At 41.4% G+C, this 14294-nt stretch overlaps 1 protein-coding gene across 1 annotated transcript in view; it reads left to right on the forward strand.

The window, feature by feature from the left end:
- The first annotated feature begins 6729 nt into the window (after positions 1-6729).
- The window catches only part of LOC139992050 (uncharacterized), a 103816-nt gene continuing 96251 nt past the window's right edge, over positions 6730-14294 (forward strand). The window contains exons 1-2 of the mRNA XM_072012564.1: positions 6730-6860; positions 8195-8301. The gene's annotated coding sequence lies outside the window, so the exon portion shown is untranslated. The remainder of the gene's footprint in view (positions 6861-8194; positions 8302-14294) is intronic.

A 14294-nucleotide genomic window follows, 5' to 3' on the forward strand; every position in this document is an offset into this window, starting at 1 on the left:
GACACTGCTCGTTGCCACGAAGGCGTATCTCATTGTTGATGTTTCTCGAGGGGAAGAACTGTTGAAAAAAAAGGGAGGATTCGAAATTCCACGTCATTTTTTTCAATTTCTTACGTCCCTCGTTGTTCTTACCTTGTTACCGCGTCTACACGTAAAAAACCAAGGCGTGAGAGATAGTTGGGAAGTTTGCCGTAAAAGGAGGGTGGCTTTCGAATGACACGGCTCGAACAGCTGCTTCCAGTCAAGTTCTGCGCTTTCTTCCGGAGAAACGTGAAATTTACGACCTCTGTTTATTTCGCTTTGAACGCTTAGCGTTTCACCGGGAAGGAAACTTCCGGGAAACAGCGGTAATCGCAGCTTTCGAACCCCTCGAAGGAGACACCGATAGTTAACGAGCTTAGAGATAGAAATCGACGTTCAAAGTAATTCGTACAAGACTCGGGGGTTATCCTCCATGACTATGGAGAGCACAAGACGAACACAAGACGAAGAACCATTTTCCGCCCGAGCACGCGTTTTATTTTCCGACAGACACGATAAAGTGTTTGCACAAGGCTGTTTCGCGGCCACGTGAATCTCGTTTCTCGCGTAACAATGACCTTTCGCTGACGTGAGTAGACTAACGAGTGTCATATTGCGACATTGAAATATTTACAATGTTAGCTAGGGACGATGAAACGTAAAACGAGAATATTTTGTTAACGTAAATGACAATTTCATTGGATACAGTTGCTGTATACCGCGCGATTTTATTCGACGTTGTAGCTATGGAATTTTAAGTTTTTCCCCCCAGTAATAAACGTACAAGCGGTTACATTGCATGAATATTACATGAAATTCTCATCCACGGTTATCGCTGGCAATTCATCGACATTCGATGCCCTACAAGTCTACTTATCGTAAATGGCGACTTGTCCTCGATTTCGATGAAACGACCAACACTACGAAGCTTGAATTACGTTAAAAATTATCGCCGTAAATCTGTAATTTGCGACTTAAACGCGCATAAGATGCAAGCAAATATTAACGACATGAAATCACGCAGCAAAGTTGCGCTTTATCACACGCGTTTTATGGAAATTAAACTAAGCGTATCCATTTACTAATTACGATTTACGATATGCATCGCGCAAAACAAAGCGAATAATTGTCGCAAAAATTAGGGCGATCTTACTTTACCTCGATCTTTTTATCCCTCCACCTGTTTCGCAGTTTCATAGTCGCAATTTTCTAAAAAACCGTTCCTCTCTCTGATAAATTGTTCGTAGTCTGTCGTATAAACGAGTTTCGCTTCGAAGAATCTAGAAACGACTACCTTCCTTGTAATGGAAGCGATCCCTTGATTTAGCGCAGCTTGTAAACACAATCTCGGCCTTTACAACCCACGAACCTCACTCGTGCTCGACCGATGTTCATTAATCCAGCGAAATCCGAATAAATTACTAATCGCTACCACCGTAATACCGTGTGTGCTTTGCCGACAAACCATTGTGTATTATTTTGGGTAATGGAAACTATTAAATGCGGTCGAATATGTATTCAAAGGACCCGCTGCCGCCTCTAGATCTAATTTAATTTCGTTATTGGATAAACTTTTGACCGAGCTTGCCGTGATATAATTATTAATTAGGTATATATACGCTATACACTCTGATAATATATGTATGCGCGAGACAAAGCTAAGATCGGAGATAATTATCAAGCACAATTAGTCTGGATGGAAATTTTGGAGATTCGAGGTGCACAGATATCTTAGTTCGGAACATTATGCTTCTAGAACATTATGCTTCGGAGTATCGATAAAATCGTACGAGACAGTTTCCGATTTGCTAGTTTAAAGATAATAGAACTATCGGAAAATCAAGAGTCTGAATCGTTCAAACCGTCGTTGAATCGCCCTTGCGATTGTCTGTGACGCCAACAGACGTGTCCATTGGAAACAAAAGGGCGAAAATCATAGAACGATCCGTGAATTTTTCTCGTTCTCCGTGTCTTTGTTATCCGAGGAATAAAAAGGAGTCGTTGGCGCACTCTGCTCGTCCGATATCAGATTTCGAGATGTCGATTTAACCGCGCGAAAATCGGGGAGAATCGCGCGAGCCACCTTTTCATCGATAGCCTAATTAACCTAAATATCTGTCTGAATCAACCGCCCCCGTTTCACCGATCCTCTGTCGCGTTTCCCTTGTTAATTATTTGTCGTACGGATAATCCAATTTAACGAACGATACGATGATTAATTATCGAGTCAACGAAAGTGCCGTGAAGCACGAGCGTACACGCTGCGAAATTCGAAAGCAACATCCGCTCGTTTCATCTTACGCGTTCCACATCTTCGTTTTGTTCCTCGCTTTCTGGCTTCGGTTTAATCTACTTTGCTCGCGTATCGACCTCCTAATCACAATCTCGGTGAATCGAATCGATCGACTTTATCCCCATGCTTTTTAAAAGAACAACCAGGTTTCGTCTTGAAAATGGCTTTGCGAAGGATCCCAAGCGTTTCGAGGCTTCTTCCATCGACAAACATCGAGAATCAGTTTCGAAGCTGGTGTATGAGAAAATGTGTACCGAGGTACGAGACGGCAAAGCGAATCCGATCGGATCGTACGGTCTCTCGTGTCGTCTTAGTCCCTTTTCCACAGAACGATGCCTAACTGGGATAATAACGGTCCATGAAACGTCCTTCGTGGCAACAGGGCAAACCGAGCTACCCTTTATGGACCGATGATCGCTAGAAACCGGCGAAACCTCTTTAAGAGATCCTCCATCCCATGTTCTCCATCGATCTTTCTTGTCTACACCGTGTTCGACGCTTCTGTATCGATCGTTCTAAAGGGAATAGAGAAGAGGCCAGATGGGAGGGATGCAATTAAGTCTTTGGTCGGTGTGTCTTTTCTCTGGAAGAAATTTGTTGATGTTACGGATACTGACCGTGGTACGTAGCAATCTAGTTCGCTTGGATCGTTCTGTGTTTCGGACGAACAGGTAGTTAACGTAGTTTAGGATTAACTCTGCAAAGTGGAGATTGGAGACTTAGCGCGAAACATTTCCGCAAGATGGGCTACTTAAAATTCCTCTTCTTAAGAAGTTGCTTCAGAACTTCTAAGAAGTATAACGACGAATAGTCGTGGCGAGTAATTTATTTAACCACTGACGAACGACTGCGCCCTTGATATCTTACGATATTCGCTTTTACATGTGTACGTTTGAATTACTCGGTTCATATTTTAAATTCAATCGAATTACGTCGACATTTTTGGTATGACAGCGTAGCGAAAAAATGTCTGTTAGAGAAGTCGAGGAATACGAAGACCACGAATGTGCCAGGAAAGGGGGAAGAAAAGGGGAGAGGCAGAATTTGCGAGAGTAAAATCGGCAGCAGCGTAATATCCAGGCCAGAATTTCCGCCTTTCTTGGATTCCCGTTCTCTCCTCGTTTTTTCCACCCACCCCTCACTCATGACCTCTCTATCGCGTTCGTTCCTCCACGGAAAATTGGAAATCCCGAAAGGCCGACGTGCCGGATTATTGAAATTCCACGCCGTCAGTGTATCGCTTTTGAAATATTCGCCGCTAATTTTCTAGTTAATTATATGTTTATAGATATTCGAAGTAATGGCGCTTCGTCGCTGATCCCACGATAATTACGCATTTCCGTTTTCCGATGCAAACGTGTTTGTCGACACACAAAAGAATACACGTAATCTGTGTGATTCCTTTTTGGAGTTATTTATTACAGTCGAGTTATTTATTACTCTGTTGAGAGTCGAATTTAAGACGATGGAAACAAAAGAGAATAAACAGAAATGCATCAACGATTAACTCTCGACAGATAGTTATTTATCTTCATGGAATATCCGTATCGAAAAATCCACATTATCTATGCGGCAACCTATACCTCTATGGACTTTGATATATAGTAGAGATTGCGGAGTCGAGCAGTTTGATTTCAGAGTTATGGTACTATAGAAGTAGAGTGTAAATGATTCTTGAATGGGGGATTCTGGTGCTGGCGCTTCGAAAGTCCCGATAGTGTCGTTCTCGGAATATAGCGTGATATCGAAGACTGTCGATTCGCTGGATCTGATAGCAAATGTTTTTCTATTCGACACACGCGATATCGAGAACTTTTGACTCCAACGATTTCGTACTTGCTTTTGAGTCTAAAGGTGTAGGGTTGAAACCCTTTTAAAAAAGGACTGATTCGTAACTTGATCAAAACTAAATTCCATTAATTATTCGTTTCACGACAGGGCTTATTTATGTAAACGACCCCGTGCGTGTAGCATATTCACGCCTAACCACAGAGAAACGGGCGAAGAAACGAAAGAACTAAGTATTGCGCGACACCCCATGTACTTAGCTTTATTGGATAACAAATTTATAGTCGTCCAAGTCAGATTTATTGTTACTCTCGCGAAGAAACGCGCTCTTGCGTCTTAAATAGACGTGCCAGTTCCCCTTCGTGCCTCGCATTCCATTTGTACGAGGAATATTAAAAAATTCAAAGAGAAGCCAGTCAACAGAACCAAAATATATTTTTCCCAAGAACCATCCGTTTACAATATTTTTCATCCGTACCTCTTTGTTGTACCTCATGTTATTTCTTGCTTCGGATATTGCTTCGTTCCATCACTATGCCATGTCGATCGAGGGAACAATGGAGTAAAAATAAAATACAAATGCGTATAATAATGGAACACGTTCAAGTTGTTCCGTTCAGTCGTCTCTCGGGAATTCCATCTTCTTACAACAAACGTACGGCATTTACGTGCTCTTCGCGAGCAGGCGCATGCAGATGTTCGACATTTCCCACGCGACACCGACAAATCCTGTGATAAAGATAACACCGTGCACAAAAGGTATTAACCTTCATCCTACAGAATCCTCCTAAGGCTCGCCGTGTACTCTCCGTTTAGCTACCAACGCTTTCCTTTCCTCTGGTTTCTTTCGAACCGCAAGCCTCGCGATGCTTACCGCTGCCTGAAAGTATTCCGCTGTCTCTTGACTGGAAATTAGGTCTATTCGGGTTTACTAGAGTTTATGCGGTACGTGCTAGCGATGCTCTGAAACGCTCGACAGTGCCTTTCATCCGTTTTTCGCACGCGAGAAAATCTGATTTTAATCGAAGCTGAGTAGCTGAACAAAGTTGTTTACCTCGTCTTCCTTTTCAACGAGATACTCTTCTATCAGAAATGTCTGTTTATTTGGTCTTTTTCATTTCCGGAAAAGAAGCTTCCTTATCGAACAAATTTTTAAGGGTCATTCTCGAGAGTGGAAGAAAATTGTGGAAGATCGTAGAAGTTTCCTGTTAGAGTAACCAACGGTGGAAAGGATTACGGATGCGCGTGTCACAAATTCATCCGAGATGCTTCACAGAGACGGTTAATAATATCGTTACTATTATATTCTCCATATCCATAGTCGCGTGGGCATCAGGAAGATGCAAAGGAACGGTCCGTGGGTGGAAAATGAGTTGCGAGTAAATCATCGTCGGTCAGGGTTCAGCAGAAGCGAAACTAATGTTATGGTGAACTTTTCGCTAAAGGTCTTACCCATATGGATGAACGGGATTTTCCATCAAGAGCAACTCAATTAGCAGAAATCTGCAACGAGCTACGATTTCCTCGACCAATTATACACATAATTGGTGTAAAATATGGTACGCGTCTGCTTCTTTAGCACAGGTCAAACGTGCTGCTGTTTCTTTCGCAGACACTTTTGCAAATGTACTTTTAATCCTTTTTGTCTGCGATAAAACTCGAATATTTTTAACTGGTATATTTCCTGATACGTATACGAATTCCTGTTGATTAAACTTCTTTTTTCGTAGATCGTATCGTAATTCTATCGTTTAAAGACATAATATCGACGAACTAGACCTTGCAAAACGTGTGTTACTTTCGTATTCAAGAATCGTATTCGAGAAAATATTTTCACTCGAATACCCAAGATAATGTGCGTAATTCGTGTCGCTTGTTAAACTACAACGGAGATAAAGGAACTGCACGAAGTTTGATTTTTCTTTCGCCAGGAGTAACAAGCTCCAGAGGGAAATTTAAATAAGCAATTGCAAATATATACTCAGGAAGAATGCATCTGCATCTGTTGCTTGCTAAGGGAATAAGTAACTTCCTACTGAGAAGAAAAGGAAGGTAGCCGGTTTTCACCTTGAAAAGAAATTGGAAATAATATGTTTCCTTTATGCGCTGCATACGAACGAGGACTCGTCTATTAGCAGTTGCTTTATCAAGAAATTACAAAGAACATGTACTTTATAATAAGCTTCCCGCTATCATTAATCACACTGTTTCGTCAAACGCTTTAAATACTTGCCTATCGATTCGCCTAATCGACAAACAATCAGTCGCGTATTTCTCAGGGATGTGATGCGAATAGCGATTTTAACAGCAGCACGCTTCGCCACCTTCTGCGTCACGAGCGTGTACAGGCTCGAGAAATGCATACAAGTACAGAGCACGAATAAATTTCCCGCAATTTTCTTCGCAATTTACGTGGAAAAATATTTGCTGGGAATTTCACTGGGAATTTAAAATTTTCGTGGAACGACAGGAATAATTTTATCGAAATGGCCATCTATATAAACAGAGTAAATCTTTCTTAAACGTCGATGAAGTTTCATGGAAGAAAGTTTGGTCCTAGGTGTTCTTGATGCAAGGACCTCATAGGCCTTGACCAGTTTTAACTCACGCTTTATTACGACCGACTAGATTTACGGCGTACTCAAGATGCACACAGGGCTATAGGGATCTACAACAACCTTAGCGCGACCAGGCGAATAAATTCGCTCGTAAATTTGTGAAGACGCGAGACCTTCGTGGAACACAGGGACGGCCCGAGGTAATTGATACTTTTGGCTGAGACGCTTTTTAACTTCCCCTCGATAGCTTTAGTCGTGTTTTATGAATCCTCTGATACGCGTTATAACTTTGGGGAAGAAACCCCGAGGAAAGTAATCGGGTTCGATTAAGACTCTCCTTATGGAATTTTTTAAACTTTCTATGTTTCTCTTAGTCTGAGAATTTCCTACGTCTGAGCCCTGTTGCGTCAGAGACTCTAGGGATATTGGAGTTAAATGGCATGTAAACCAAAACTAATTTCATTTAGACTCCCGACCGGAGATCTGTTAGGACCTAAGTGACATGGAAACCCGAGCTAATCGATTCCTAATCCAAACATAACGCAATCTAACTGCGACTTAATCGCCACCCACTAAGTGTGCGTTAGTTCGTACATAATTGATATCAAAATCGGTACTACTTCGCTTCTAATTTGACGCAACGCGTTCCAGACCAGACCTTATTCAAGGATAGTCAGAAATTACCGCGGTATATTGCTACAATGGGATTCTATCTTTAAATATCAGGATACGAAGATACGAATAATGCACAGGGTCAGTGTTCTAGCACCTGAATCTATCCTCTGTACATACATTTTTTCTATCTTTCGATTTTACATATCATAAGATGCTCTTCGTTTTATTCGTACAACTTATCACTCACTCGTATCAACAGCGCGGTGCGTTACAACGCCAACTACGAAACAACAGTGTTGGTCGTTGATCTTAAATACCCGAAAACGATACTAAACCCGCATGTACTATTCGTCTAAAGATGCTCGACTAAAATCACCCCGTTCATCCTGCGAAATCACGCGACTATCAAACATCCTCCTACGTCATATAATCCTCGGTGTTCACCAATTCCGAACACAAACAAATTCGAACACGTCGTGCCGCGTAGCCTCGATCTACCGTTCGATTGGAAGGCGCGACGTAGATTTCGCGGCGTGGAATTTACGCGATAGAAGAAGCATCAATGACGCCGGATGCACCCACACGACGAGGCCCACGTCATTCGTGTTCCCGGCTCGTGTAGGTGGCCACGACGTTTCAGGCGTCGCGGCGCCTACCTGCGGCTGCCGTACGCCTGCGTCACCCGCCACAGAGGGAGGAGTTGCGGCGTGTGGAGGGGACGTCGGAGAGGGTGCAAGGCCTGGTACGGCCGGGTCGAGGCGACGAGACGCCGGCGTTCGTCAGAGCGGCGTCGCGACGCCAACGGTCGCGTCCGTCGTACAGTTTCACGTCGCCGCGTTACATCAACCGGTTTCACCAGTCGTTCTATGATCGTTCACTCGATCGTATCTCGCGTTCAACGTTGGTGTTTACGTTACAGAGGGCTGCCCGGTTCTCCGCAAGTGTCGACCAGGCGTCGAGCCAACCACCGCGCTTCCTGCTGCTGCATCCACTCACGCGGGAAATCTTGGTCCGACGGCGTAACAGGTACGCGGATGGTTTACAGTTTTCAAATGATTTTCTCGCAACAGGATCAATGAAATATTTATGCACACGCTTCGAGAAATATTTTGTAACGGGGTTGGAGATGGCTACTTATGGGGGAGGGTTCGTCGAGGTTTTCAGCAGAGAAATCGATGTCACGGTTGCAGGTTGTCGCAATGAAGGACTTTTTGCGTTTTCAGCATCAATTCCCATTAACCAAGACTTTGAAAGTTTAATCTTTTGTGTTTTGGCTTGCATCTTTGATTTCTTTTTTTTTTTTTCTTTTTTCTTACGGCTTCTGATACCTTCGACGTAATTTTGTGTAACTTTTGATATCACGACACGTCAAGCGTGATTTTTAATATTTAATCTCGGTATTAGGCATTCGATATAAAACTTGATCTTTCGACGAGACACACGATACGTACATTCAAGCTTTCAAAAGTTCTCGCGAATGGAATATATGCCTCGTCTCATGGCGAAAAATCTACTCGATACGATACATTGACCTAGGACTAGCTGTCGCTCTGCAGTCGCTCTTTAAAATCGGCGCGAGTACTCGTGCACCGAATGACCGGAGTCGTGACGCGACTTAGGTTCGACGGAACGCGCAACTCTGCGCGACGCAGAGTTAACTTAATGTTAACTTTGTTAATGACAAAATCACGAATGCGAATCCAATCTGTTACGATTACCATAAGAAATTATTTCATTCACTCGTTCTGATGCGGAAATGAAGATTCCAGATAGAATTAAAGTTAGATCAACTGACTTCGCGTGCTATTTTCAGATACGAATAATAGAGACACAGACGTCTGAACGATGTGACCATTCATACACGTTACTTATAAATACCGATATTGGAACGATCGAATGATCTAATTATACGCGTGTATACTATCTACAAGAAACATGGAATTATTTATTATTTTAACTATTTTATTAATTCGAAATTAATATCACAATGGAATATCGATAGTAATTTACCCCATTTCGATAAATGTTTCACTAAAGATTTTTCTAAAACAACACAATTCCATAAGTTGAATCCTTTTAAATTGTAAATCCCTGGATTCCATGGAATGCTGAATGATCCGAAACTTTTGGCCGACAGCGTATATTTGGAACAATAACGAGATTCGCGCTTTTACATTCGACACGGATTATCTAAAAATTCAATCTCAGAATCGAAATAGAAAGACGTTTCTGTATTCTTCAAAATGTTGTGTTCTTTGCACGTAATACTTTTTACGAGAAAAGTTCGATTATATGATCCAAGTAACATATTGTTATCCGAGATTCGCCCGTAAGAGTAAGTTGAGCTCGGCGAAATCTCTTATACGATAGCAGTCGATGCGATATCGTTGAGCAGTCTCCCATTGATGATAATTCTTATCGAAACAGCGAGTGATATCGATCGAAACGCCGAGTTTTGTGAGGTGAGAGCGCAAAGTAAGTCGTTGACCAGCGACTATGGTGCCATTTTATCGTCACGATTACTTGGGCTATCCGCTTTTTGTTACGGATGGCTAACAGGGGACACTTGGTAGATTCGAATAGTCAAATAGACAGAGATTATTCCTACACAAGGAATAGAAATTTATTTCTATAATTTATTTATTATAAGAAGTAATATGTTTTACAAAAATTACCTTTTTGCTCGTTTCACGCTTTATCGTTCTTCCGATTATAATCAGCCATCTTTTAGCAAAATTTCATTTCAAAATTTTGAAATATTAGGCAAGATTTTATCTAAAAATAGGCAGGTAAAAATGCCTCGTAAAATTCTCCGAATCGTTTATTTTTCTTCCAACAATTTTATCCCCTTGTTCTACCCGCCTCCTTTATTAAACTTGATAATTCCCTGGGATCGAACTTTTATAAAGTCCACTCTTCGCTCTCCTCCATATAATAGCACCTGACCTTAACTCTCTACCCCCGTGCACACCGACAGTTTCTCGTCCCTCGTACTAACAAACAGACAACCCCTAAAACAACGAATCCATCCATTCCGATAATCAACCCCGACTCTTCGACCTAATTTTCCTTCCAACGCGCCAAACATCCCCTTCAAATAGAACTTACCAACCACCATAGGAAAGAGATCGATACCAAACACAGAACGAACGAGGCCAGTTTAATAATCCCGGCGTCCATGATTTAAGCAACGGGCTGCTACAAACGCGGAGAACAACGCGTATCGGTTTTCAAAGCAGGGAACAATGCGCGAATGAGATTCAGTCCAATTATCGCTTCGCGTATCAAAGCAAAATGTCTGTTGATGCGTGTCTTAAATTATTCCATAGGTGGATAAATGCCCTTTACGCGGGAATCGAGCGATTCCTAATAGGATCAAACGTAGTCAGAGTCGAGTACGTCCTCGAGAATCTCATAGAGGTTCTGCGTCTGTTCGAATTGGACGAACATTGCGATTACGTATCGATGCTTGGTTGGAAATGTATTAGAATCTAAATCAAAGGATAGATTTCTCTTTCTATCGTGTGTAAATTTGTTTGATTAATAATTGATCGAGTTTGTTAAGGATGGAAATTGCTAGAGCATTGAAGGAAGTTGGACGCTTGAATATGCGGAGAAAAATGAATGTGAAGTGTCATCTTCTTTTTCTTTCTTTTTTCTTTTTTTTTTTAATATGCCATCGTGGTAGTTTGTAGTCATAGTAAGATAGGAAATTGGGGAAAATAGAACGTAGAATTTATAGAATAGCGCAGATGAAGTGTGCAGTAGTAAGTCCTAGTTTTGGTCAGGCATGCGACGGTGATATTCAATATCCGTGTGCACGATAATTTACCAATTAATACTAGCAAATTGACAAGTGAAGCGTTGTTGTAGGACTCCTGTTGCACAATCAGTTTCTACAATTGCACGATATTAATTTATTGCTCGTTTGATCACCGAACTTACTGGTGTTGCGACAGAGAATCTATCATCTATCTAATCATCGATAGCTCGTAATTTGTAAGTTGCTTAACTTGCAAAAATTTGTTAACAATATCTATCACATTATTAGAGAAGTTTCATAAAAGAAACAATTTTGTAAAATGAATATTTCTTTTTTTTTTTCTTTTTTGACATTCTGCTATCGAATGCCTAGCATCATGTCGTCGTACGATACGCGTCGATATGAAAAATGCATGATGCCAATCTCTCTCAGTTACATCTACGTATAATATAGCTACATACGTATAAGAGACAGTTACGTGTCAAAGAGAATAAAAGATTCATTAGAAAAGTAAGCGAGACCGATAAAATTTTCCAACTTTATATTCCTGAAATAAATCGTCGCAAGACTACAAAGAGTCACTTTAGCATTTTCACGTCGATTTCACATCGATTTCACGTTGAAAGGATGCGAAGTTGCGACTCGTAGAGCACGCGTAACCGAAGTCGAACGTACTTGGGTCTCATCGATCTATCGATAAAGACTCGATTTCACGACTGTGCAAGTACAAAAGCCATTTCCGATGATACCGAACTCGAACGTCGCCCACTCTATCCACTATAAATAGATTCGTAGGTCGGCGAAATCGTGGAAGATGATTCACGAGAGAGCCAATGAACGTCGCCGTTGATTTCTGTTAATAGATTCAGCGTCATTAATTTGATGGAATTTAGCCGGACGAGAAAGGAAATATTACTGTGATTATACCGACGCCGTCAACTCAATTTTCCTAATAGGTCTGTTTAATAGTTTGATCAACCGGTGCACGAAGAAACGACTGTCTCTCGTATAACAGGAACCAGAAACTCCACTCGTACATTAACACATATTCTAGAAAAAAACGATATTACTATGTGAATTAAAAGACAATATTGACGTACGTTCTGGGCTTTTAATTCGAACGAGTCTTCTGTTCTAGTTCTGTCTATTTAGAGTTTTGCGATTTAAAAGAATCACGAGAAGAGGAAAATTTTATTCAGTTGCAAAGTGTAGAGTTGATTTTCGTACGAATCGGCCAGAATCGCTCGTGCGCACCGTTAACGATAGTTCTTGAAACGCTCGTTTGCTCGACATGGTCGAATTACATGGCCAATATTTATGGAAATCGTTATCACGCGTCTCATCTCGCGTTTTCCTACGCCGTCACGCAGAGTCAGGTCTATTCATATGGTAATAGACCCGGTGAATTTCACCGACATGTTCTACCAAGCAACCAACTTCACACGCATCGCCCACCTATCGAACCCCTGGTTTTCCGGCATTCAACAAGTAACCTCGTACAGAATAGCTGCACTTCCTCTGCGTTGCAATTATTTCTAATTTAATGCGCTCCTTTTTATTCCCATTAATTCCATTCTTTGTACAATTTGTTGTACACACTTTATATCCTCTGTTGATCGTTGAAAATATTTGTCCCTTCGCAACTTCTATTCTCGCTATCCTTCCTCCAGATTCGTCAACGTCAATTCTCGTGAATTTTCCATACATGTACACGCACAAAGCACACAACAGATACGAAGGAGTTCTTCGTTCAAGCTTGTAACGCGTAGTTAAAGTTTCAGAAATGTTGAACTCAATTCCGCGGCCCGGAATTCATCAATTATTTCGAGCCGAACGTTTCACACAATAAAAACAAAACCCTCGACGAGTTCTAGAAATTTACCCGAGTAAAATGTTTTCTTAAAAAGGAATTTCTCATGCGTAAAGTTCTTCCAAGTTCGATATTTCTCTTTCGTATCGAATTCATAGAAAGTCTAGAACCCGGAGCCGAGAGCAACGTTTTTCTCTTTTCTGTGGGAAAAGATATTTTGCCAGGGCGTCAGCTCGTCTAAACATCGCTCTCAGCGCGTTTTTCTAGGCGAATCGCGTAATCGAGTTCGTGGTTATTCCCCTAGCACCGACAAAGCTAAACACAGGGACGAAGGTTCATGGTGTTAAGCCTCGAGAAAATAGATGTAAGCGCAAGGTTGACAATGGCGGCGAACGTGATAAGAATATTTGCCATCGTCCGGAGGACACGGGCATCGAAATTTCTTTGTATAACGAAGCGACTGTCGCGAGACGACCGACGAAATCATCCAAACCGATTCGAATTCTCTTTCCTGTCGCCATGTTTATTCCTTCCGATCGTCCTAGAGCAGTCGATCCTCGTAAATTCGTGGATTCCAGGGTCGAATGCCATAACTCACTCGGGGAATAAATTCTCCATGCCAATTCGCTGCGGCCGAAGACGTTGCTCCGAACTTTACTTTGAATTTTCCTAGAAATTTAGTTTAAATTAATCTGAAAAATTTATTAACGTTGGAATTAACAAATTTTATTAAAAAATGTGTACGATTTAAAATTCAGAATCTTCGCCGAGTATCGAAGTTTCGTTAAAAGCAAGTGGCGTACTTTTAGATACTTTGTTCTTTTGTCCAGCAATCTCGACGTTCTGCAATTTCCACGTTTTATTTCCTCCTTTCTCCTTCTTTGGTTGTCGCGGCTGTCAAAAGACGTTTATCCAACTTTCGCCATAAAATCTCCGCGTTGTATCGGATACAATTAATGTCACGTTTCCTTTTCGAAACCGGGAAGAATGGAAGTAAAACTGGAGGCGGACAAAGGAGCAATGGACAGGACAAAGAGTGTATTACGATCTACGCAACCTGACAATCACGATGAATTTCCTTCGGCTGTTGACCGGTCCGGACAAGAAAATTGAGAAAAAAGAGCAGACACGATCGCTATCTCTCGTTAGAAACTCGTCTGATGAAATAATATATCCCGTAGGATCTATTCGATGGGATTTCGCCCAGGTTTCGATATTGCAAAGTTTGGAGAAGGTCAAACTGAACAGTGACTGAAAATTATAGTTATACAGGTACGTGTTGGATTTTAAGTGGCTAGAGAGAAGGTAGTTCATCCTAATCGTGTTATTATATTAAACAGAATGACCACATAGATACGTAAATATTAAAATCAAGACGATATATCATTTCATAGCTTATTTGTTCATTTGTATTAATTGCACGTCGAATGTTTTATATTTCCGCTT

This window comes from Bombus fervidus, chromosome 11, assembly GCF_041682495.2.
Source record: "Bombus fervidus isolate BK054 chromosome 11, iyBomFerv1, whole genome shotgun sequence".
Classification (NCBI taxonomy): domain Eukaryota; kingdom Metazoa; phylum Arthropoda; class Insecta; order Hymenoptera; family Apidae; genus Bombus; species Bombus fervidus.